At 36.5% G+C, this 24,531-nt stretch overlaps 1 protein-coding gene and 1 non-coding gene across 3 annotated transcripts in view; both read left to right on the top strand.

Annotated features, from left to right (window-relative positions):
• LOC125754941 (uncharacterized) overlaps positions 1–24,217 on the top strand; it is a 45,507-nt gene extending 21,290 nt beyond the window's left edge. The window contains exon 2 of one of the 2 annotated variants that reach the window (XR_007410101.1): positions 22,375–24,217. The gene's annotated coding sequence lies outside the window, so the exon portion shown is untranslated. Of the gene's footprint in view, positions 1–4,860; positions 5,272–22,374 lie in introns of those variants that run through there. The other variant, XR_007410103.1, reaches the window with a different exon arrangement.
• On the top strand, positions 19,846–19,918 carry TRNAK-CUU (transfer RNA lysine (anticodon CUU)). The gene has a single exon. It is a non-coding gene; the product is annotated as a tRNA-Lys (tRNA).
• Positions 24,218–24,531: the final 314 nt, after the last annotated feature.

Raw genomic sequence — 24,531 nt, forward strand, 5'->3', positions numbered from 1 at the left:
ACTTTAAATTGTCCCAGATCTTTGAAATGACCACAATACCAACTGAATATAAATTGAAGTATAATCATTTATTATATTCACATGTTTGGGAACACAGTAAATGTTATAACATCTTATTTCATTACTTTTATTCATGATCTTAGTTTCAGCACTTCTTATTACAAATTTTAGAGATAAATGAAATAAATTCCTTTACACTTGTTTTTAAGTTTTTGCATAAGAAAGAGTACTTTCAGTATTTTAATAAAATTAGCACAATATTGTTACATCAAAATTTTATAAAGATAGCACCAAAAAGAAAAAAAAAAACACAGCCCAATCTCACCAATAAATGTCACTGCAAAAATTGTAGATAAAATCATGTTCAGTGGAACTCAGTAAATATCAGGTAGAATTCATTAGAGAAACGTGAGAACAGTGCAATATTAAGAATTCTAGGGGCAGCCCAGGTGGCTCAGCGGGATAGAGTCCCGGGATAGAGTCCCACGTCGGGCTCCCTGCATGGAGCCTGCTTCTCCCTCTGCCTGTGTCTCTGCCTCTCTCTCTCTCTCTCTCATGAATAAATAAATAAAATATTTTTTTTAAAAAAAAATTCTATAAACGCAGCTCACTCTATTAATGTATATAAAAAGTGTATGGTCTGGTGGTGGCTTTGTAATGTGTCGACGTGGCTAGGCCTACCCAAGTTCCACTGAATTCTCTTCCCTTAATTATAAAGTAAGTCAGTTGAGATGATGGCAATATTAACAACCATGAATAATTTGTGCATACACAAGCAATGACAATACCTTCACCTGATCACAGCAGTAATAAGAGGTTACCAATTTTAAGACATATTCTGATTTTAGAGGTTTTTAAATGTCAAAAAGACCTGCATTTAATAATTAATGAAATATTGCATATGACATTTCAAATTGTTGAGGGAAAGATGGGATTATTCATTACAATTAATATATTTGACAATCCTAAAACATTTCTCTTTAACAAAATGAAAACATAGGACATAAGACAAATGACAAGTCAGAAAAAAATTGTTTTGGAACAGTTATTTTAAAAACATAACAAGGGGGAAACATTACAAAAGGTTCATTACCTTTCTATAAAAAGAATGCTTATAACTAACAATAAAATGATTGATATTGAAGAATAATGAGCAAAAGACATAACCAGATCTCTGCAAAACAGATATGAATGGACAATAAGTCAATGACAGTGTACTCAGCTTCACCCTTAATTATAGAAATGCAAATTAAAACAAAATACTATTTATACTTATCAGATTGTCAAAAATTTTCAAGTATGATAAAGCATAGCTAAGGGTAAGGAGGAAGCAAATATTCGTACAGTGTTATTGGTGGAAGTATAAATGGCACATCTTTTTTTGAGACAAATTGTTATGGTATGTCAAATTTTAAAATGTGTTCTCAAATTAATTGAATTTAAATAAAATAAAATGTGTTCTCAGTTTTATAGAAATTAATTGATGTTAATAATTTATAAAATCCTCTAAAAGAGAACACTTAAATTCAAATTTGTCAATTATGTGTGTGTGTTTTGTTTTAGATTTTATTTATTTGACAGAGAGAGAGAGCACAAGTAGGGGGGTAGTGGCAGGGAGAGGGAGAAGCAGACTTGCTGTCAGCAAGTAGCCAAATGTGGGACTTGATCCCAGGACCCTGGGATCATGACCTGACCTGAAGGCAGACTCTTAACTGACTGAGCCATCCAGGCACCCAATCATGTTTTTGTAATGAAATTAATCTAGACAACGTCTAGGCCTTGGGATTTGTTGTAGAGAATTAAAAAGCTGGGGTTGCAGGTAACTATAAATCTATATACTTCAGGGTTTTTAAAATTTCTATTCATAACTCCATGTAAGTCCTTACATACGGGGTTCTGCCTGCCATGAAAAGCAGTGCCTATAAATGCTGCTTGGAAATGTGGAGACACCACAGAGCTTGGAGCCAGACAGACCTTGGAGCAGCTCTCATTTCTAGCATTTACTTGCTGTGGGACTTGGTTAGGACATTTTCATTAAGACTTGGAAAGTAGGAAAAACAATATCTATTTCACAAAATTGTGGTGAGGATAGAATGAGATAACACATCTAAGCTTTCTATGATGTCACCTAATACACAGTATGTACACAATAAATACCATTATTTTATTATTACCTCACAATCTTGGCTGTTGATTCATTTAAAATGCTTTTCTTCTGCTTAATTTAATAGGGTTCTGGATAAAATGAAGGCATTGGAATTCAGTGCTTCATCTATTATGCCTTTCTTGTTGTAGACATCCATGTGCCTGCCATTTGTTGTTTTTGTTTCAATTCTTGCCATAAAGTACTCACCTCATATCTTTAGTCAACACTCAGGTACTGGGACGCCTGGGTGGCTCAGTGGTTGACCATCTGCCTTCGGCTCAAGTCATGATCCCTGGGTCCTGGAATTGAGTCCCGCATCAGACTCCCCACAGGGAGCCTGCTTCTCCCTCTGGCAATGACTCTGCTTTTCTCTCTGTGCCTCTTATGAATAAATAAATTAAATCTTTGAAAAAAAATTCAGGTAATGTTCCAGGCCTCTGTTGTCTGACGATAACTTTAGGTCAGGGCAGCCATATGCAAAAATATCCTGCATTTCATGGTGGTTCAACTGCTTTGTAGGAGCCAAGTTGACAGAAGGGACAGCTAATCCCAAGGAATGTTAAAATTTGCTGGTATTGGAATCTGTACTTGGAACTCTAGTAGCATCTATTCATAACAGTCCCGTGGGTGACATTACATTTGTGTTTGGGAGATTATCTGAGAAAAAGTCACTTACAATTTTTTTGGACTTGGAAAAACTCCAGGTCAAAATCAACTACAGTGAAGTTTTATTTATTCAAAATGTAGTTGTATCTTGCTTTGAAATAAGAGAACCTGACATACCAGGGCCGGATTCAGATATAAAGAGTGGATATTTGAATGGACTGTATGAAGACCTTAATTTGAGCCAAATAGTTGAACATGAAATGATGTTTACCCTGGAATGTGTCCATATCAACTGATATGTGAGTATGTCCTATTATGGGGTGAGTGAGACCTAAATTATAGACACATATATTGTATTAATTATATGAAGTCATCTTTTTTTTAAAGATTTTATTTATCTACTCATGAGAGACACAGAGAGATAGAAGCAGACACAGGCAGAGGGAGAAGCAGGCTCCCTGCAGGGAGCCCAATGCAGGACTCGATCCCAGGACCCTGGGATCACACCCTGAGCTGAAGGCAGACGCCCAACCACTGAGCCACCCAGGCGTCCCTATGAAGTCATCTTAATTATAGAACATCTTCTAGGCTTCAGGCAGAAAGAGAAAGTTAATTATTGCTGAGTTAATAAAACAAAAACTGCTCTGGAAAAAATGATGTTAAAAAAAAAGAAAAAATGATATTAATATACCTGAATGGAGGAACATTGGCATGAGAGGGGGCGCATCCAACACTGTCTAGAGTAATTGAAGGGCCATAAACAAACATCTTTTGCACTGATTGTATGTTGTATTTGGAAGATGCTCTTGGCTGCAAGTAATAGAACTCTCAAACTGTCGAAGGAAAGGTACTGTAGGGCACCTGGGTGGCTTAGTGGTTGAGCATCTGCCTTTAGCTCAGGTCATGATCCTGGGGTCCTGGAATCGAGTCCCACATCAGGCTCCCTGTTTCTCCCTCTGGCTATGTCTCTGCCTTTCTCTGTGTGTCTCTCATGAATAAATAAATAAAATCTTTTATTAAAAAAAAAAGGAAAGGTATTCTTTCACCAAACAGTAAGTCTAAGTGTAAGATAGGCTCCAGATACAGCATAACAAAGGCTCTGGCTGTGTTTAATTTTATTATTCTGACTTTTGTTTTTATTTTATTTTTTAAGATTTATTTATTTAGAGAGAGAGAGAGGTAGAAACACAGGCAGAGGGAGAAGCAGGCTCCATGCAGGGAGCCCAACTCGGGACTCAATCCCGGGTCTCCAGGATCACACCCCAGGCTGCAGGCAGTGCTAAACCGCTGCACCACCGGGGCTGCCCTGCTCTGACCTTTGGGAATGAGTTTTGTCCTCTGGATATCTCCTACTATTATTACTAGAGGAGGGGAAAGGAGGGGAAGGAAAGAGAGAAGAGAAGAGGAGTGGAGAGAGAACCAGACCCATCAGTCTGATTAAGCTAATAAAGGTCATATGCTCACTACTGCATTGGTTCTTATTAACATGGACATGCCATTCATTGATTGGCTTACTTCATCCCTCAGTCACTTATTTGACAAGAGGATATAGAATTAATGTTATGGGCGTGGACCAGACAGAGCCTTTCTCCCAATCTGAGGATGGAATCAGATTCCCTGTAATCACACAAGCTGCATATGAACAAAATTGGCACTCTGTTAGGAAGGATATCTTGGGAGCTGGATGGAGAATGGATGCCAGGTGCACAGCTAGCAGATTATGTTGCTTGTACTCCTTGAGCAACCTTCTGACCGGAAATCAAAATTTAAAAATTCACTGTCTATAGGGCATGAGATCTGGTCACTTTGCCAATTATAGTTTTCATAAGTTAATATACTGGTATTTGGGTTTATACTTTTATCTCTCAATATCTCCACAGAACTGAACCCTTCTTTCTTTTTTAACTTTCAGAATTAAAAAACAATCCAGTATAATTAATTTACAGTGTTGTATTAGTTTCAGGGGTAAATATAGTGATCTAACAATTCTGTACATTATTCAGTCCTTCAGACCCTGTTTTGTTGGTTGTTTCCGTTGCTATGCAGAAGCTTTTTATTTTTGCTGTAGTCCCAATAGCTTATTTTTGCTTTTGTTTCCCTTGCCTCAGGAGACATATCTAGAAAAATGTTGCTACAGCCAAAGTCAGAGAAATGGGATTATGATCCAAGCCAAAGGCAGCTGCTTAACCAACTGAGCCACCCAGGTACCCCCTACTGCTTTTTTTGGTGGGGGGTAAACATTTTATTTACTTATTTATTTGAGAGAGAGAGATCCCATGCATGTGCAAGCAGAGGGAGGAGCAGAGGGAGAGAAACAAGCAGACTTCATGCTGAGTGTGGAACCCAATGCAGGGCTCAATCTCACGACCCTGAGATCATGACTTGAGCCAAAATCAAGAGGCAGTTGCTTAACCAACTGAGCCACATAGGCACCCTCAGGCAAAACATTCTTAATAATGTATAGGAAAAGTTACAGTTGTTCCATGACCATCAAAATTTTTTGTCAAAACATTAAAAACACTCTAATATCAGTTATCAGTGCATAGCAAAGTGAAAAAGTAGTAAAACTAAAAATTAAAATTAAAAATTTTACTTTATCTTTGAATCTAATTACTTTATTAGGATATGTCTCAGAGTTAATCATTCTGGGTTCATTTTCTTAGGAATCCAGTGAGCACTTTCAGTGTAAAGTCCGTTGTGTTTGTATTTCCACAAAATTTTCTTGGATTATGGATTTAAATACTAGCTCTTTCCATCATTTTGTTTCTTCCTCGGGGACTCTGATAATACAAATATTAAAACTTTTCTGCATGTCTTCCAGTTCCAGTTCTCTACTTTGTCTTTGATCCTTTTTACAGAAAAATTTGCCTTCTGTATAATTGCACACTAAAAGTAATAGATTTACAGGGAAAATTGGATTAAGTAAAATCACTTAAAACCAATGCAACCTTATCAATTAGAACTGGTAATTATAATAAATAATTATAATAAAAATATTACCACAATTTAAAAGACATTTTGAATTCCTTAAAGTAAATAATTCAATAAACATAGGACACTACCTTAAACAAAGAAAAGTGAAGATAGGGAGAGGAGGATATTTTATGAAATTGCTGGCATCTAGTCTTGAAAAATATTTGGTTAATGAAAGACAAAGGAAGGCTGAGGAACTGATCCAGATTAGGGGAGACAAAAAAGACATGACAAAAGAAATCACAAAAGATGTGGGTGAACCTTTAACACATATTGCTAAGTGTAAATTTTAACAATAAAGTACAAACCTTTGCTAAGTCTGGAAAGGTTACATGCTATGTGGGATAAAGGGATGAATAAATGGAACATAATGGATTTTTAGGGAGTGGAACTCTTCTGTATGACACTATAGTGGCAGATACCTGTCATTGTATATTTGTCAAAACCTGTAGAATGTATAACACAAAACATAAACCTTAATGTAAACTATGGATGTTGATTAAGGGTAACATGTCAGTATTGGCTCATCAATTGTAGCAAATGTACCACACCAATGTAAGATGCTAATAAAGGGGGAAACTGAACAAGAGGAGGAAAGACAAGGTATATGGGAACTCCCATTAAACCTGAAACTATGCTAAAAATAAAGTCTATCAATAATAATTTTTTTAAATGGACATGGCAGCTAAATGGAACACATGATCCTGAACCAGGAAAAACATTTTTCTCCCTTTGCTATAGAAGAAATTACTGAGATAATTTGTTAAATTTGAATAAAAACTTTAGATTAAGTATCATAATTGAAACATGTAAGCAATATGCCTGATGGAGAATTTTTTTAAAGATTTGTTTATTTATTTGAGAGAGAGAGAGCAGGAGGAGGGACAGAGGGAGAGAGAGAATCTCAAGCAGACTTTCACTAAGCAGGGAGCCCAAAGTGGGGCTCAATCCCACAACCCCTGAGATCATGACCAAATCACGAATGGGATGTTCAACTGACTGAGCTACCCAACACCCTTGCCTGATGGAGAATTTAAAGCAACAATATAAGGAAATTCACTGGGCTTGAAAACAGAATGGAAGACTTCAGGGAGGCCCTTACTGTACAGATAAAAGGGTTTAAAAAATAATCAGAAATGAAAAATTAATAATTGAGATTTGAAACAGACTAGATGCAATGAACACAAGTAGAGAGGAAGCAGAGGAATGAATAAGTGCTATATAAGATAAAATAGGGACACCTTGATGGCTCAGAGGTTGAGCATCTGTCTTCAGCCCAGGGTGTGATCCTGGGGTCCTGCATCAGGCTCCCCGCATGGAGCCTGTTTCTCTGTCTGCCTATGTCTCTGCTTCTTTCTCTGTCTCTGTCTCTGTCTCTCACAAATAAATAAAAATCTTTAAAAAAAAAAAGATGAAATAATGGAGGGCTCCTGGGTGGCTCAGTAAGTTAAGCATCTGATTCTTGATTTCAGCTCAGGTCATGATCTCAGCATCCTGAAATCAAGCCCTGTGTTGGGCTCCACACTCAGTGCAGAGTCTGCTTGAGATTCTCTTTCTCCCTCTCTCTCTCTGCCCTTCACCCTGCACACATGAATGTGCACATGCTTGCTTTCTCTCTAAATAAATAAATAAAATCTTTTTTTTAAAAAAAGAAGATAAAATAATGGAAAATAATGAAGCTGTACAAAAAAGATAAAGAACAATTATGAAATATGAGAATAGACTTAAGGAATTCAGTAAATCCACCAAACATAGTAACATTTATATTGTACAAGTCCCAGAAGAAGAGAAAAGGAGGCAGAAAATTTTATTTGAGGAAATTATAGCTGAAAACTTCCCTAATCTGGAGAAGAAAGAGACATCCAGGTCCAGAAGGCACAGAGAACTCCCATCAAAGTAAAAAAAAGCAAGCCAATACCAAGATATGTTGTAATTAAGTTTGCACAATATAGCAGTGATGAAAAAAATACTAAAAGCAGAAAGACAAGTCCCTAACATACAAGGGAAGACCCATAAGGCTAGCTGCAGATCTCTCCAAAGAAACTTGGCAAGTCAGCAGAGAGTGGCATGATACATTCAACATGCTGAATGAGAAAAATCTGCAACCAAGAATGCTCTATTCACTGAGGCTGTCATTCAGAATAGGAGAGATAAAGAGTTTTCCAGACAAATAAAAACTAAAGGAGTTCATAACCACTAAACTTGTCCTGCAAGAAATATTGAAGGGGATTCTTTGAGTGAAAAGGGAAGACCAAAAGTGACAAAGACAAGAACAGAGAAAATCTCCAGAAATAACAACAAAACAAGTAATAAAATGTCACTAAATAGATATGTTTGAAAAATTTTTCTGAATGTAAATGGACTAAATGCTCCAATCAAAAAACATAGAGTGTCAGAATGGATAGAAAAACAAGACCCATCTAAATGCTGCCTCCAAGAGACTCATTTTAGACATAAAGACACCTGCAGATTGAAAGTGAGGGAATGGAGAAACATTTATCATGCAAATTGTTGTCAAAAGAAAGCTGGAGTAGCAATACTTATATCAGACAAACTAGATTTTATTTATTTTTTAAAGGTTTTTTATTTACATATTTGAGAGACAGCAAGAGAGCATAAGCAAGGGGAGGGGCAGAGAGAAAGGGAGAAGAGGGCTCCCTGCTCCCAGGATCCTGGGATCATGTCCTGATCCAAAGGCAGATACTTAACCGACTGAGCCACCCAGGCACCCCAGATAAACTAGATTTTGAACCAAAGACTGTAACAAGGATGGAGAAGAGCACTATAACACAATGAAGGAGACTATCCAACAAGATCTCACCATTGTAAATATTTATGCCCTCAACATAGGAGCCCCCAAATATATAAAACAATTAATAACAAACACAAAGAAACTAATAGGAAATAATAGAATAATACTAGGGGATTTTTAACACTCCACTCACAGCAATGGCCAGATCATTTAGGCAGAAAATCACAAGGAAACAATGGCTTTGAATGACACCTGGACCAGATGGATGTAACAGAGCTACCCAACACCCTTGGGAGGGTGCATACATCCTAAAGCAGCAGAATATACATTCTTTTCATGTGCACATGGGACATTCTCCGGAACAGATCACGTACTAAACTAGGTCACACATCAGCTCTCGACAAGTACAAAGAGATTGAGATCATACCATGCATGTTTTCTGACCACAACATTATGAAACTTGAAGTCAACCACAAGAAAAAATTGGGGAAGACTACAAATACATGGAAGTTAAACAATATGCTACTAAACAATGAATGGTTCAACCAGGAAATCAAAGAAGAGATTAAAAAATACATGGAAACAAATGAATATGAAAACACAATGGTCCAAAACCTTTGGGATGCAGCAAAAAGGGTCAGAAGAGGGAAGTACATAGCAACACAGGCCTACCTCAAGAAGCAAGAAAAATCTCAAAAAACAATCTAAACGTATACCTAAAGCAGCTAGAAAAAGAAAAATATGGGCACCTGGATGGATCATTTGATGGAGCATGCAAGTCTTGATGTCAGGTTTGTGGGTTCAAGTCCCACACTGGGTGTAGAGATTACTTAAAAAACAACAACAACAACAACAACAACAACAAATGAAACCTAAAGCCAGCAGAAGAAGGGAAATGATAAAGATTAGAGCAAGCAAAAATAAATGATATAACAACTTAAAGAAATTAGAATAGATCAATGAAACCAGGAGCTGCTGCTTTGAAAAACTTAATAAAATTGATAAACCCCTAGCCGGACTTATTAAAAAGAGACGAGAAAGGACCCAAATTAATCAAATCACAAATGAGAGAGGAGAAATAACAACCAATACCAGAGAAATAAAAACAATGATAAGAGAATATTATGAAAAATTATATGCCAACAAATTGGACAACCTGGAAGAAATGAGTAAATTCCTAGAAATATATAAACTACCAAAACTGAAACAGGAAAAATTAGAAAACTTGAACAGACCAATAACCAGCAAAGAAATTGAATCGGTAATCAAAAATCTCCCAACAGTGCACTTCAGCGATTGAGCGTCTGCCTTCGGCTCAGGGTGTGATCCCAGGGTCCTGGAATCAAGTCCCACATTGGGCTCCCCGCAGGGAGCCTGTTTCTCTCTCTGCCTATATCTCTGCCTCTTCTCTGTGTCTTTCATGAATAAATAAATAAAATCTTTAAAATAAAATTTAGGGCAGCCCCGGTGGCGCAGCGGTTTAGCGCCGCCTGCAGCCCAGGGCGTGATCCTGGAGACCCTGTATCGAGTCCCATGTCGGGCTCTTTGCGTGGAGCCTGCTTCTCCCTCTGCCTGTGTCTCTGCCTCTCTCGCGTGCTCTCTCTGAATGAATAAATAAATAAATCTTTAAAAAAAAATAAAATAAAATTTAAAAATCTCCCAAAAAAACAAAAGTCCAGGGCCAGATGGCTTCACCGGTGAATCCTACCAAATATTTAAAGAAGAATTAATACCTATTCTTCTCAAACTATTCCAAAAAGTAGAAAAAGAAGGAAAATTTCCAAATTCATTCAACAAGGCCAACATTACCCTGATACCAAATCCAGACAAAGATTCCACTGAAAAGAGAAAATTTTAATTTAATCGAGATCATACTATATTCATGATACATTAATTCAATAAAGTCAGAGGATACAAAAATTAACCAATATAAATCTGTTACATTCCTAAATACCAATAATGAAGTAGCAGAAATAATTTGATGAATAATTATCAATAAAATACTAGCAAATTGAAACCGATAGTATATTAAAAGAGTCATTCATCATGATCAAGTGGAATTTATTTCTGGGCTGCAGGGGTGGTTCAATATTTGCAAGTGAATCAATGTAATATACCACATTAATAAAAGAAAGGATAAAAAAACATGTAATCCTTTCAATAGATGAAGAAAAAGCATTTGACAAAGTGCAGAATTCATTCATGATAAAAAACCTTCAAGAGAGTAGGGTTAGAGGGAACATATCTCAACATAATAAAGGCCATGTATAAAAAACCAACAGCTAATATCATGTTCACTGAGGAAAAACTGAGAGCTTTTCCTGTACAGTCAGGAATAACACAGGGATGTACACTCTCCCCACTGTTATTTAGCACAGTACTGGAAGTCCTAGCCACAGCAATTAGACAACAAAAAGAAATAAAAGGCATCCAAATCAGCAAGGAAGAAGTCAAACTTTCACTATTTGCAGATCACATGATACTCTATATAGAAAACCCAAAAGATTCCACCAAAAATTGCTAGAACTGATACATGAATTCAATAAAGTCACAGGATACAAAATTAACCAACAGAAATCTGTTACATTCCTAAATGCCAATAACGAAGTAGCAGAAAGAGAAAGAAAGGAATCAATCCCTCTTATAATAGCACCAAAGCCCATAAGATATCTAAGAATAAACCTAACCAAAGAAATGAAAGATCTATACGCTGAAAATGATAAAACACTTATGAAAGAAATTGAAGATGACACAAAAAAATAGAAAAACATTCCATGCTGATGGACTGGAAGAAGTCTATATTACCCAAAGCAATCTACACGTTGAATGTAATCCCTGTCAAAATACCAACAGCATCTTTCACAGAGCTAGAACAAACAATCGTAAAATTTGAGTGGAACCACAAAAGACCCCAAATAGCCAAAGAAATGTCAAAAATGAAAACCAAAGCCAGAGGCATCCCAATTCTGAACTTCACATTATATTACAAAGCTGTAGTGATCAAGACAATATGGTACTGGCACAAAAATAGACACATCATTCAGTGGAACAGGATAGAAAAACCCAGAAATGAACCCACAACTATATGAACAATTAATCTTTGACAAAGCAGGAAAGAATATCCAATGGAAAAAAGACAGTCTCTTCAATAAATAGTGTTGGGAAAAGTGGACAGCAACATGCAAGAGAATGAAACTGGACTACTTTCTTATACCGTGCACAAAAATAAATTCCAAATGGATAAAAGACCTAAATGTGAGACAGGAAACCATCAAAATCCTAGAGGACAACACAGGCAGTAATGTCTTGACACTGGTCATAGTAACTTCTTAACTAGATATGTCTCCTGAGGCAAGGGAAACAAAAGCAAAAATAAACTTTTAGGACTTCATCAAAATAAAAATCTTCTGCACAGTGAAGAAAAAAATCAACAAAACTGAAAGGCAGCCTACAGAAAGGGAGAAGATATTTGCAAACGACACATCTGATAAAGGGTTAGTATCCAAAATATATAAAGAACTCATAAAACTCAACATCCAGAAAACAAATAATCCAGTTTAAAAATGGGCAGAAGACATAAATATTTTCCAAAGACAACATTCAGATAGACAACAGATACGTGAAAATATGTTCAACATTACTCATCCTCAGGGAAATGTGAATCAAAACTACAATGAGATATCACCTCACACCAGTCAGAATGCCTAAAATTAATAGCACAGGAAACAGCAAATGTAGGCAAAGATGCAGAGAAAGGAGAACCCTCTTATACTGTTGGTGGGAATGCAAACTGGTGCAGCCACTGTGGAAAACAGTATGGAGGTTCCTCAAAAAGTTAAATTAGAACTACCCTATGATCCAGAAATTTTACTACTAGCTATTTACCCAAAAGATACAGAAAACTGACTCAAAGGGATACATGCACCCTTATGTCTATAGCAGCATTATCAGCAATAGCCAACTTACGGAAAGAATCAAAATGTCCATCGACTGTTGATTGGATAAAGAAGATGTGGTATAGTGGGGTGCCTGGGTGGCTCAGTCAGTTGAGCATCTAACTCTTGATTTGGCTCAGATCATGATCTTGGGGATTTGAGTTCAAGCACTGCATCAGGCTCTGCACTGAGCATGGAGCCTGCTTAGGATTTTCTCTCCCCTCCTCTCCCTCTGCGCCTCCTCACATACTCTCTCTGTCTGAAAAAAATATGGTATGTGTGTGCATGCGTGTATATATATATATATATATATATAGTATACATATAGTATAAAAATATATATGTAGTATATAATATATATAATGTGTATATAACATATATATGTAATGTAATATTACTCAGCCAGAAAGAATGAGCAAGTCCCTCCTCACATGCTGTCTCTCTGTCTGAAAAAAATGTGGTGTTTGTGTATATACATATATAATATATATTATATATAATGTATATAATATATACATGTACATATAATGTAAAAAAATATTACCCAGCCACAAAGAAGAACGAAATCTTGCCACACTGATGTGGTTGGAACTAGGGAATATTATGTTGAGCAAAATAAGTCAGTCTGAGAAAGACAAATATCATATGATTTCACTCATATGTGGAATTTAAGAAACAAAACAAACAACATAAAGGGGGGAAATAAAGAGGGAAACTAAGAAATAGACTCAACTATAGAGAACACACTGATGGTCACCAGAGGGGAGGTGGGTAGGGGATGGATTAAATAAGTGATGGGGATTAATGAGGACACTTGTGATGAACCAAATGTTGTATGTGTTGAATCACTAAATTCTACACCTGAAACTAAACTTACACTGTATGTTAACTAACTGGAATTTAAATAAAAACTTAGGGAAAAAAATGATTGTCTCGAATGTACAGTTCCTGATTTTGATCATTGAGTTAGTTGTGTAAGAGAATGTCCTTGTTTTTAGGAAATACACAGTTAGGATTTAGAGATTCCTGGAGTAGTATGTGTACAACTCAGAAAAAAAAAACAGGATGAATGGTTGGATGGATGGATGGATGGATGGATGAAACAAAGGTGGTGAATGTTAACATTTAGGGAATTTGGGTAAAGGATATATAGGAACTTCTGTATTATTATTGAAACTTCTCTGTCAGTCTGAAATTATTTCAAAATAAGAATTTGAAAGAATGAAGGCAGCTTTATGGAAGGGGATGTAAAGAAAAGTTGAGTTTGCTGATTTATGGAGACAAGGTAAAAATGCACAGAAATCAGGGAAAATTCTGCAGTAAGTAATTCCAAGACAGTGCATGTGTTGGGATGAGCCTGGAGAAAGAATGTGGGCTGAAGATATGTGGCTGACCACAAACTGCACTTGTGGATTTTGCATTCAGTTGCTATCATGTGGTGGCACACAATGTTACCAATGGTACTTCTGCTCTCAGGGGTAACATTACCTGGTTTACCAATTACATATGGGCTAATTTTCCTTACAGAAACAGACATGTAGCAGAAAAGGTTGGATTTTTATTCCCATTTCATAGATCGAAAACAGGCTTAGGGAAAATGATAAACTTAGCTTAGGCTGCATAGCTGTTAAGTAGCCAAGATAATTGTGGCCAAGATGCCAAGCTGTTCACCAAAGACCCATGCTTCCTGTCCACAGTGTGGAGCTGCTGCTGGGAAGTGGCTGCCTCTCTGGAAACTGCCTCAGCCAGGTTCCTCTGTGTGTCAGTGGAGCCTTGTAACAAAGTTCTGCCTAACGTTATGGAATAGTGATGCACACTTCTGCCAGAACTAACCCATAAAAAACTCCCTCATGATCCTCCACGTACTCTGTCTTTTGTAATCTGCTGGCTGAGTGGAGAGACTTCCTCCTCCTCTAGAGAGGAGGGTGAGACCGGGACACAGGAGGAGTATGAGGCCTGATGACCGCATACATGGAAACCTGCCTAACCAGGAAGGTCAGACCAGGGAATGAGTAACCAACGAGTTTTATTATTGTAAGTTGAGAATCAGAAATTGAGATTTATCTGCAATGACCACTAACATCACCTTAATTAAATCCTGCTACTGGTCCTTGAGGCTGTGTCAGACTGATGCCAAGGTCCATACCTCGAGCTATTGTGCTGTTTCCCACAATAAAAACCCCAAGAAAAGTTTGTGAGAAAAAAAAAAAAAAAAAAACCTTATCTGATTCGTAGGTGATAAGATTATGGAGCAACAGGTTCTGCATTTACCTATATGCTGTTACCTGTACTCTGCACATGTATGTATTGCCCACCATTTTCTATATCCTGGAGTGGGAACTATAGGTCCCTTAGTTTGCCTGAACAGTGACTTCACCCAAGACCCTGCTGCTTACATTTGGTCCTTGGACACAGGCTCCAATTTAACTCCAAGACTCCCGTTTCACACCATCTTCAGACATTCTGGACAAGAATCCATGGAGAAGGTGCTCTGAGACACTCAAGCTCCTGCTCCCTTTTCACCCAACTCCTACAAGCAACCACCCAGGTAATAATTGTTTACCAATTCCAGGATAATGATATTTCTTGAGACACACTTAGGAACCATTCTCTACAAATCTGCTCTTTCAGATGCTATAACAGGGACTGTTTCATTAAGAAAATAAGCCTGTTCAATGCATTTTACTCAATAAACTATAAGAGATTTTCCTTGTGTAGATATCTTACAACATTAAAAACCTCTCTGGCTTTGACCTAGTTACTGAGTTAAAAGTAAAACCTGGATCTTGATAACGAGAATTAGTATAACATATAATTTCCAGCAAATCCATTTTCCCCATAGTTCTCTTGTTCAGAAATTTGCATTAACTCTGACATTCCAAGAATTGGAAGCCATACAAAGTTCTGGGAAAGGCATCATCCGGGAGTCAAACCTGCAACCTAATCCTGCTTTTGCTTCAACAGTGAGGTAACCTTGGGAAAATCATTTAAGCTGCAAATTTGTCATCTGTAAAAGGATACTAAATGAGTTCTCTTTAATGTTGTATGGAAGATGAAATGAGAGATTCTGAGAAGTCATAAAGCACACCACGTTGACCTGGGGCCTACACAAGGGTAGGTAAATCTCATTTGGTTGCCATGCCCATCATTATTCACGGCACAGGGCAGATTAGAAAACATTTGACTAAATAAAAATATCAATTTACAGAGTGTTTTCGGAGTTGATGACTGGTGTGATCTAACTTGTTTAAATGCCTAGCTTCTCTGACTGTGATAATATAAGGTAGTAAGGAACCAGCTAAGTGATTTGTAAAGCCTGGTGCAAAATGGAAATGCAGGCAGGGTCCCTTGTTCAAAAATTATTAAAAATTTTAAGATGGCGGGGCACCTGAGTGGCTCAGTGGTTGAGCTGTGCCTTTGACTCAGGGCGTGAGATCCCATGGTTCTGGGATCGAGTACCGCATCGGGCTCCCCGTAGGAAGCCTGCTTCTCCCTCTGCCTATGTCTCTGCCTCAATCTGTGTCTCTCATGAATATATAAGTAAATTCTTAAAAAAAACTTTTTTTTTTAAGACGGCAACAGCAGCACACGTAACTAAGTGATGATGCTTCTAAGTGTGGCACTGGGGTAGCTGAAAAGATTCCAGGCCTCTGGAGGGGGCTCTAAAGGTAATCAAAAGAACAGACTCTGAAGTTAGATTTCTCGGGTTCAAATCCTAGCTCTCCTGCTTTTTAGAAACATCTTATACAAGTGACTTAACCACACGCTGCCTCAGTTTCCCCATCTGCTAAAGGAAGGTAATTAGAATATCCAATTCATAAGGTTATTGTGAGGTTAAATGAATTATTTTCATAAAATTATTAAAATCAGCACATTGAAAACGGCAGGACACCTGCACCCCAATGTTTATAGTGGCAATGTCCACAATAGCCAAACTGTGGAAGGAGCCTCGGTGTCCATCGAAAGATGAGTGGATAAAGAAGATGTGGTCTATGCATACAATGGAATATTACTCAGCCATTAGAAACAACAAATACCCACCATTTGCTTCAACGTGGACAGAACTGGAGGGTATTATGGTGAGTGAAGTAAGTCAATCGGAGAAGGACAAACATTATATGGTCTCATTCATTTGGGGAATATAAAAAATAGTGAAAGGGAATAAAGGGGAAAGGAGAGAAAATGAGTGGAAAATATCAGTGAGGGTGACAGAACATGAGAGACTCCTAACTCTGAGAAACGAACAAGGGGTGGTGGAAGGGGAGGTGGGCGAGGGGTTGGGGTGACTGGGTGATGGGCACTGAGGGGGACACTTGACAGAATGAGCACTGGGTGTTATGCTATATGTTGGCAAATCAAACTCCAATAAAAAATATACAAAAATAAAACAAAATCAGAGAGCACTCAATACTGGTAACAATTATTACCATTATTTTCATTTTTGTAGTGAGGCCTGTGTGGTAAGTGTTATTATTATTCCACAGGAGACTAGGGGCCATATGTATCTTGGTATTACATGTACCCAGGGCCCAGCAAAGATGCTGGTGCTTTTATTGCATTAAGGCACTAGAAATTAAAATTGTTCTCAAATCAGGTGAAGGCAACTCACTTTATTTAATACACTGGTATTGGTACTTGAAGCTGTGTCAGATGGACTCAAAAGTCCATTAGAGAAGCTAATATTCTACACTCTTTTCAACATTAAAAACCCACAGTAAAAGGTTTGGAAAAAATGTCCATGAATCACTTAAACAGAAAGATTATATAGCACCAGGTTTCATATTTAACTTAAATGTACTGTCCTTGGAAGATTTAAAATACAGATTGGCCAGGTATCCATCCTGGGAGTGGGACTCTAGACACAAATTTGTCTGAGGAAAAGTGAATTTACCCAAGATCTTCCTGTTCACAGTAAACCTCTGTTGTGTTGGCTAAGGAAACAACGAATCCTCATTTTACTTATGAGAAACTATGTTTAGAAAGGCTCAGTAACTTGCCCAAGTTCATATTCCAAGCAATTGATCAAGTCAGGATTTGAACTTGGATGTTTCAGGGTTTATTATAGTCTTCCTACCCTGTTATATGGCCTCCCAAACACGTTGTCCCCCACTCTGTTGCTTCGCCAGGCTGGGAGCTTGTTGAACTGTAGCAAATGCATAGCTCAGGGCATGAAGTTAAGTCCAGTTTCTAGCCTGTCTCTTTTCCACCTCCACCACATTTAGCTATATCAGACTATGAGCAGTTACAGAATGTAGATACTAATTTTGGAATGTGGTTAAAAAAAAATCAAGAACACTTACTGCTTGCTCTTGTTTGAACAGCTCAATTGCTGGAGTAACTGAATCTAACTATTTGATACAAATATTTAACCATTTTAAACTAGCCACCTTGATAAGGAATCAAATCATAGTTTTGGAAAGAGCTAGCACAATGTGTGTAAGTCATAATCCTAGTGCAATTTTTCCACTGGAAAAGATCCATTTCCACTTTATTTATAGAGTGCGTGTTCTGGAAACTTCTCTGACCCTGTAACAGAGATGGCAGCTCCCATAGCTTTGTCCATAGAGTTACCAATGTAGCATAATAGCTACATGGAATTTATAGAGTTTGATTTCTGCTGTGACACTTCTCACTAGTTTTATAAGTAGAAGGAATATCAGAGTGTCTAGTTTCTTGGTTTTACTAGTGTGATAAAATTTTTTAAAGATTTTAAAAATTTATTTATTCATGAGAGACGCAGAGACATAGGCAGAGAGAGAAGAAGACTCCCTGTAGGGAGCCCAACGTGGGACTCAATCCCGGGGCTCCAGGATCACGCCCTGAGCGAAGGCAGACACTTAACCACTGAGCAACCCAGCCATCTCCAGTGTGATAAAATTTGACAGGATTAGAAAATTCGCCCTAAATTATTAAATTTATTGATCTATATTATTATTTTATATTACATTAATTTATATTATTAATCTATAAAATTATTCCTGTGTTGGACTACTCTAAGAATTATTTATTTTTTTATTTTCTTAATTCCAGTATCGTTAACATAGTGTTATACTACTTTCAGGTATATAGTTTAATGATTCAACAATTCAGCAATTCTATACGTTACTCAGTGCTCATCACAATAAATGTACTCTTAATCCCTTCCACCTATTTTACCCATCTCCCCACCCACTTTGCCTCTGGTGACCACCAATTTGTCCTCTATTGTTAAGAGTCTGAGGAGGTTTTTTGTCTTTTTTTTTTTAATTGTTTGTTTTGCTTCTTAAATTCCACATATGACTGAAATCATATGGTATTTGTCTTTCTCTGACTGACAACTATATACCTGAAAGTAGTATAACACTTAGCATTATACTCTCTAGATCAATCCATGTTGTTTGCAAAGAGCAAGATTTTGTTCTTTATGGCTAATATTCCATTGTATATATGTCTATACTACTTCTTCATCCATTCATGTATCAATGGATACTTGGACTGTTTCCATAATTTGACTATTGTAAATAATCCTGCAATAAACATTGGGGTGCACATAGCTTTTTGAATTACTGTTTTCATATTCCTTGGATAAATACCTAGTAGTGGAATTACTGGATCATATGGTAATTCTATTTTTAATTTTTTGAAGAATTTCCATATTGTTTTCCACAGTAGCTGAACCAGTTTGCATTCCCACCAACAGTACACAAAGATACCTTTTTTTTTTCTGCACATCTTTGCCAACACTTGTTGTTTCCTGTGTTTTTATTTAACTCATTTTGACAGTTGTGAGGTGATATCTTATTGTGGTTTTGATTCGCATTTCCCTGTGATTAATGATGTTGAACATCTTTACATGTGTCTATTGGCCATCTGTTTGTCTTCTCTGGAGAAATGTGTGTTCATGTCTTCTACCCATTTTTAATTAGATTATTTGTGTTTTTTAGTGTTGAGTTGTATGAGTTCTTTATATAGTTTGGGTACTAAGTCTTTATTAGATATATAATTTGGAAATATCTTCTCTCATTCAATAGGTTGTCTGTTTTCTTGATTGTTTCTTTTGCTGTGCAGAAGTTTTCTATTTTGTAGTCCCAATCATTTATATTTGCTTTTGTTTCCCTTCACTTAGGAGACATATCTAGAAAAATGTTGCAACAGCCAATGTCAGAAAAATCACTACCTCTGCTCTCTTTTAGGATTTTTATGGTTTCAGGTCTCACATTTGGTCTTTTTTTTTTTTTTAAAGATTTTATTTACTTATTCATGAGAGACACACAGAGAGAGGCAGAAACACAGGCAGAGAGAGAAACAGGCTCCATGCAGGGAGCCTGATGTGGGACTCGATCCTGGGACCCCAGGATCATGTCCTGGGCTGAAGGCAGGCACTCAACCACTGAGCCACCCAGGCATCCCTCATATTTGGTCTTTAATGTACTTTGAATTTATTTTTGTGGGGCGCCTGGCTGGCTCAGTCGGTAGAGCATGTGACTCTTGATCTCAGGGTCTTGAGTTCAAGCCCCATGTTGGGCATTGAGACTATTTAAAAAATAATAATAATAAAATAAAATAATAAATTTATTTTGTATATGGTGTAGGAAAGTGGCTCATTCTTTTTCATGTAGCTGTCCACTTTTCTCAACATTATTTGTTGAAGAAACTTTTTCCCATTGCATATTCTTGCCTCCTTTGTCAAAGATTAATTGACCATATAATTGTGGGTTTATTTCTGGGCTTTCTGTTCAGTTCCATTGATGTATGTGTCTATTTTTGTGCCAATTCTATATGGCACAAAAACTGTTTTGATTACTACAGCTTTGTAATATAACTTAAAATCTGGAATTGTGATACTTCCAGTTTTGTTCTTCTTTCTCAAGATTGCTTTGGCTACTTGGGGGTTTTTTGTGGTTCCATACACATTTTAGGATTATTTGTTCTAGCTCTGTGAAAAATGCTGTTGATATTTTTATTGGGATTGCATTGAATCTCTAGATTTATTTGCATAATACAGAGATTTTAACAATATTTGTTTTCCCAATTCATAAGCATGGAATATCTTTCTATTTGCTTCTGTCAACTTCAATTTCATTCATCAATGTTTTAATAGTTTTCAGAGTACAGATCTCTCACCTCCTTGGTTAGGTTTATTCCTAGGTTGTTGGAGGGTTTTTTTGGTAGAATTGTAAATAGGATTATTTAGAAATGCAAGAGACTTCTGTATATTGATTTTGAATCCTGTTACCTTACTGAATTCATTTATGAGTTCTAGTAGTTTTCTGATGGAGTCTTTATGGTTTTCCACATACCATATGGTTTTCCACATGTGACCTGCAAATAGTGAAAGTTTTACTACTTCCTTGCCAATTTGGATGCCTTTTATTTCTTTTTCTTGTCTGATTGCTGTGGCTAGGAATTCCAGTACTATGTTGAATAAAAGTGGTGAGACAGGACATCCTTGTCTTATTCTTGATCTAAGGAGAAAAGCTTTCAGTTTTTTAGCTGTGGGTTTTTCATATAAGCCTATTATGTTGAGGTATTGTCCCTCTAAACCTACTTTGTTGAAGATTTTTATCATGAATGGATGTTGTACTTTGTCAGATGGTTTTTCTGCATCTATTGAAATGATTGTATGGTTTTTATACTCTTATTGACAAGATGCATCATGTTGATTGATTTGCAAATATTGAACCACCCTTGCATCTTGAGAATAAATCCCACCTGATCATGGTGAATGGTATTTTTAATGTGTTGTTGGATTTGGTCTGCTAATATTTTGTCAAGGATTTTTGCATCTATATTCATCAGAGATATTGCCCTGTAATCTTCTGTTTTTGTAGTGTCTTTATTTGGTTTGAGTATCAGGGTAATGCTGGCCTCACAGGATGAATTTGGAAGTTTTCCTTCCTTTTCTATTTTTTGGAATAGATTGAGAAGAATAGATATTAACTCTTCCTTAATGTTTGGTAGAATTCACCTGTGAGCCATCTGGTCCTGGACTTTTGTTTGTTGGGAGTTTTTTGATTACTGATTCAATTTCATGCTGGTAATTGGTCTGTTCAAATTTTATGTTTCTTCCTGCTTCATTTTTGTCATGTTATATGTTCCTAGGAATTCATCCATTTCTTTCAGGTTGTCTAATTTGTTGGCATATAATTTTTATAATATTCTCTTATAATTCTTTGTATTTCTGTGGTGTCTATTGCTCTCTCCCCTTTCATTTCTAATTTTATTTGTATCCTCTCTTTCTCTTCTTTATTTTTATTTATTTTATTTTATTTTTGGTGAGTCTGTCCTAAGATTCATCAATTTTGTTAATCTCTCAAAGAAGCAGCTCCTGGTTTCATTAATCTGCTCTATTGTTTTTAAGTATCTATTTCATTTATTTCTAATATTCTCTATTTCTTTCCTTCTACTGGCTTTAGGTTTTGATCTTTTTATTTTTTTTCTAGTTCCTTTAGGTGCAAGTTTAGGTTGTTTATTTGAGATTTTTCTTGCTTCTTGAGGAAGGCCTATATTGCTATAAACTTCCCTCTTATAACTGCTTTTGCTGCATCCCAAAGATTTTTTTTTTATCCCAAAGATTTTAGACCACTGTTTTCACTTTCATTTGTTTCCATATATTTTTTAAATTTTCCCCCTTGATGTCTTGTTCGAGACATTGTTTAGTAGAATATTATTTAACCTCCATGTATTTGTGCTCTTTCCAGATTTTTTCATGTGGTTAATATCTAGTTTCATAACATTGTGGTCAGAAAAGATGCATGGCATGACTTCAGTCTTTCAGAATTGGTTAAGACTTGTTTTGTGGTCTAACGTGTTCTGGAGAAAGTTCCATGTGCACTTTAAAAGAATGTATTTTGCTGTTTTAGGATGGAACCTTCTGATTACATCTGTTAGATCCATCTGGTCCAATGTGTCATTTAAAGCTACTGTTTCCTTGTTGATTTTCAGCTTGGATAACCTATTCATTGTTTTTTTTTTTTTTTAAGATTTTATTTATTTATTCATGAGAGACACAGAGAGAGAGAGAGGCGGAGACACAAGCAGAGGGAGAAGCAGGCTCCATGCAGGGAGCCCAACGTGGGACTCCATCCGGGATCTCCAGGACCATGCCCTGGGCTGAAGGCAGCACTAAACTGCTGAGCCATCCAGGCTGCCCTATTCTTTGTTGTAACTGGGATGTTAAAGTCTTCTACTATTATTGTATTTACTATAGATTACTTCCTTTATGTTTGTTATTAACTGCTCTGTGTATTTGGGTACTCCCATGTTGAGTACATAAATATTTAAAATTGTTATATCTTCTTGTTGAATGGTTTCCTTTATGACTGTGTAGTGTTCTTCTTTGTCTCTTGTTACAGTCTTTGTTTTAAAGTCTATTTTGTTCAATATAAGTATTGCTACTTCAGCTTTCTTTTCGCTCCTATTTGCATGATAAATGTTCTTCCATCTCTTTACTCTCAATCTACATTTTTTAGGGATTTTATTATTTATTTATTTATTTATTTATAAATAGTAACAGAGATAGCAAGAGAGAGAGCATGAGTGGGGAGGAGAGGGAGAACAGGCTCCTCGCTGAGCAGGAAGCCAATGTAGGATTCAATCCCAGGACCCTGGGATCATGACCTGAGCTGAAGGCACTTAACTGACTGAGCCTCCCAGGTGGCCCTCAATCTGCATTTGTCTTTAAGTTTAAAATGAATCTCTTGTAGGTAGCATATAGATGGGTCTTGCTTTCTTATCCATTCTGTCACCACCCTATGTCTTTTGATTGCAGCATATATCTGTTTACGTTCAAAGTAATTATTGATAGATATGTACATATTGCCATTTTGTTACTTGTTTTATGGTTGTTTTTGTAGTTATCTGTTCCTCTCTTCTTTTGTGGTTTGGTGGCCTTCCTTGGTGATATGCTTAGAATCTTTTTCTTTACTTTTTACATATCTATTACTAGTGTTTTAATTTGTTTATATTAAGTTAAGCTTATATATAACATCTTATGTATATTAACAGTCTCTAATAAGTTGGTGGTTGCTTAAGTTTGAACTCATCCTGAGAGCACTAGATTTTTGCTTTTCTCCCACTTATGGGTATGTTTTAGGTATATAGAGTTAAACTTCGCATCCTTTTATTTGTGAATCCCTTTACTGATTTTTATGATGTACTTAATTTTATTGCTTTTGTGTTCCATACTTTTCTTACTCCAGATTATAGTCTTTCCTTTCCATTCAAATAATCCCCTTTAACATTTCTTACAAGGCTAGTTTAGTGGTGATGAATTCCTTTAACTTTTGTTTCTGTGGGAAACTCTTATCTCTCCTTCTATCCTGAATGATAGCCATACTGGATAGAGAATTTTCTAGCTGCAGGTCTTTTTCTTACAGCAGTTTGAATACATCATGCCACTCCCTTCTGGCCTGCAAAGATTCTGCTATTAGATTAGCTGATAGTCTTATGGGGGTTTCCCTTGTATGTAACTGTTTTCTTATCTATTGCTATTTTTAAAATTCTCCCTTGGTCACTACTTTTTGCCATTTTAATTACTATGTGTCTTGGTGTGGACCTCCTTGGTGTGGATCTCAATTTCTGTTTCTTACTCCAGATTAGAGAAGTTTTCAACTATTATTTCTTTAAATAAATTTTCTGCCCCCTTTTCTCTCCCTTCTTCTAGGATTCCTATAATGCGAATGTTGTTATGCTTGATGGTGTCACTGAGTTCCCTTAATGTTCCTATTCTCATTCTTTATTAATCTTTTCTCTTTTCCCTATTCTGCTTGATTATTTCTTCTTCTTCTTCTTCTTCTTCTTCTTCTTCTTCTTCTTCTTCTTCTATTTCTTCTTCTTCTTCTTCTTCTTCTTCTTCTTCTTCTTCTTCTTCTTCTTCTTCTTCTTCTTTTTTTCCACTTGACTGCTTTCTATTATTCTATTTTCCAGGCTGCTGATCCATTCTTCTGCTTCATTTACTCTACTATTTATTCTCTCTAGTATATTTTTAGTTTCAGGTATTGAATTCTTCATCTCTGATTGGTTCTTTTTTAGGCTTTCTGTCTCTTTTTGGGAGGTTTTACTGAGATCCTCCACTCTTTCTCAAGTTCAGTAAGTAACTTTATGATGATTACTTTAAATTCGCTATCAGACATATTACT

The sequence above is a fragment of the Canis lupus genome, chromosome 4, assembly GCF_003254725.2.
Source record: "Canis lupus dingo isolate Sandy chromosome 4, ASM325472v2, whole genome shotgun sequence".
NCBI classification, from domain to species: domain Eukaryota; kingdom Metazoa; phylum Chordata; class Mammalia; order Carnivora; family Canidae; genus Canis; species Canis lupus.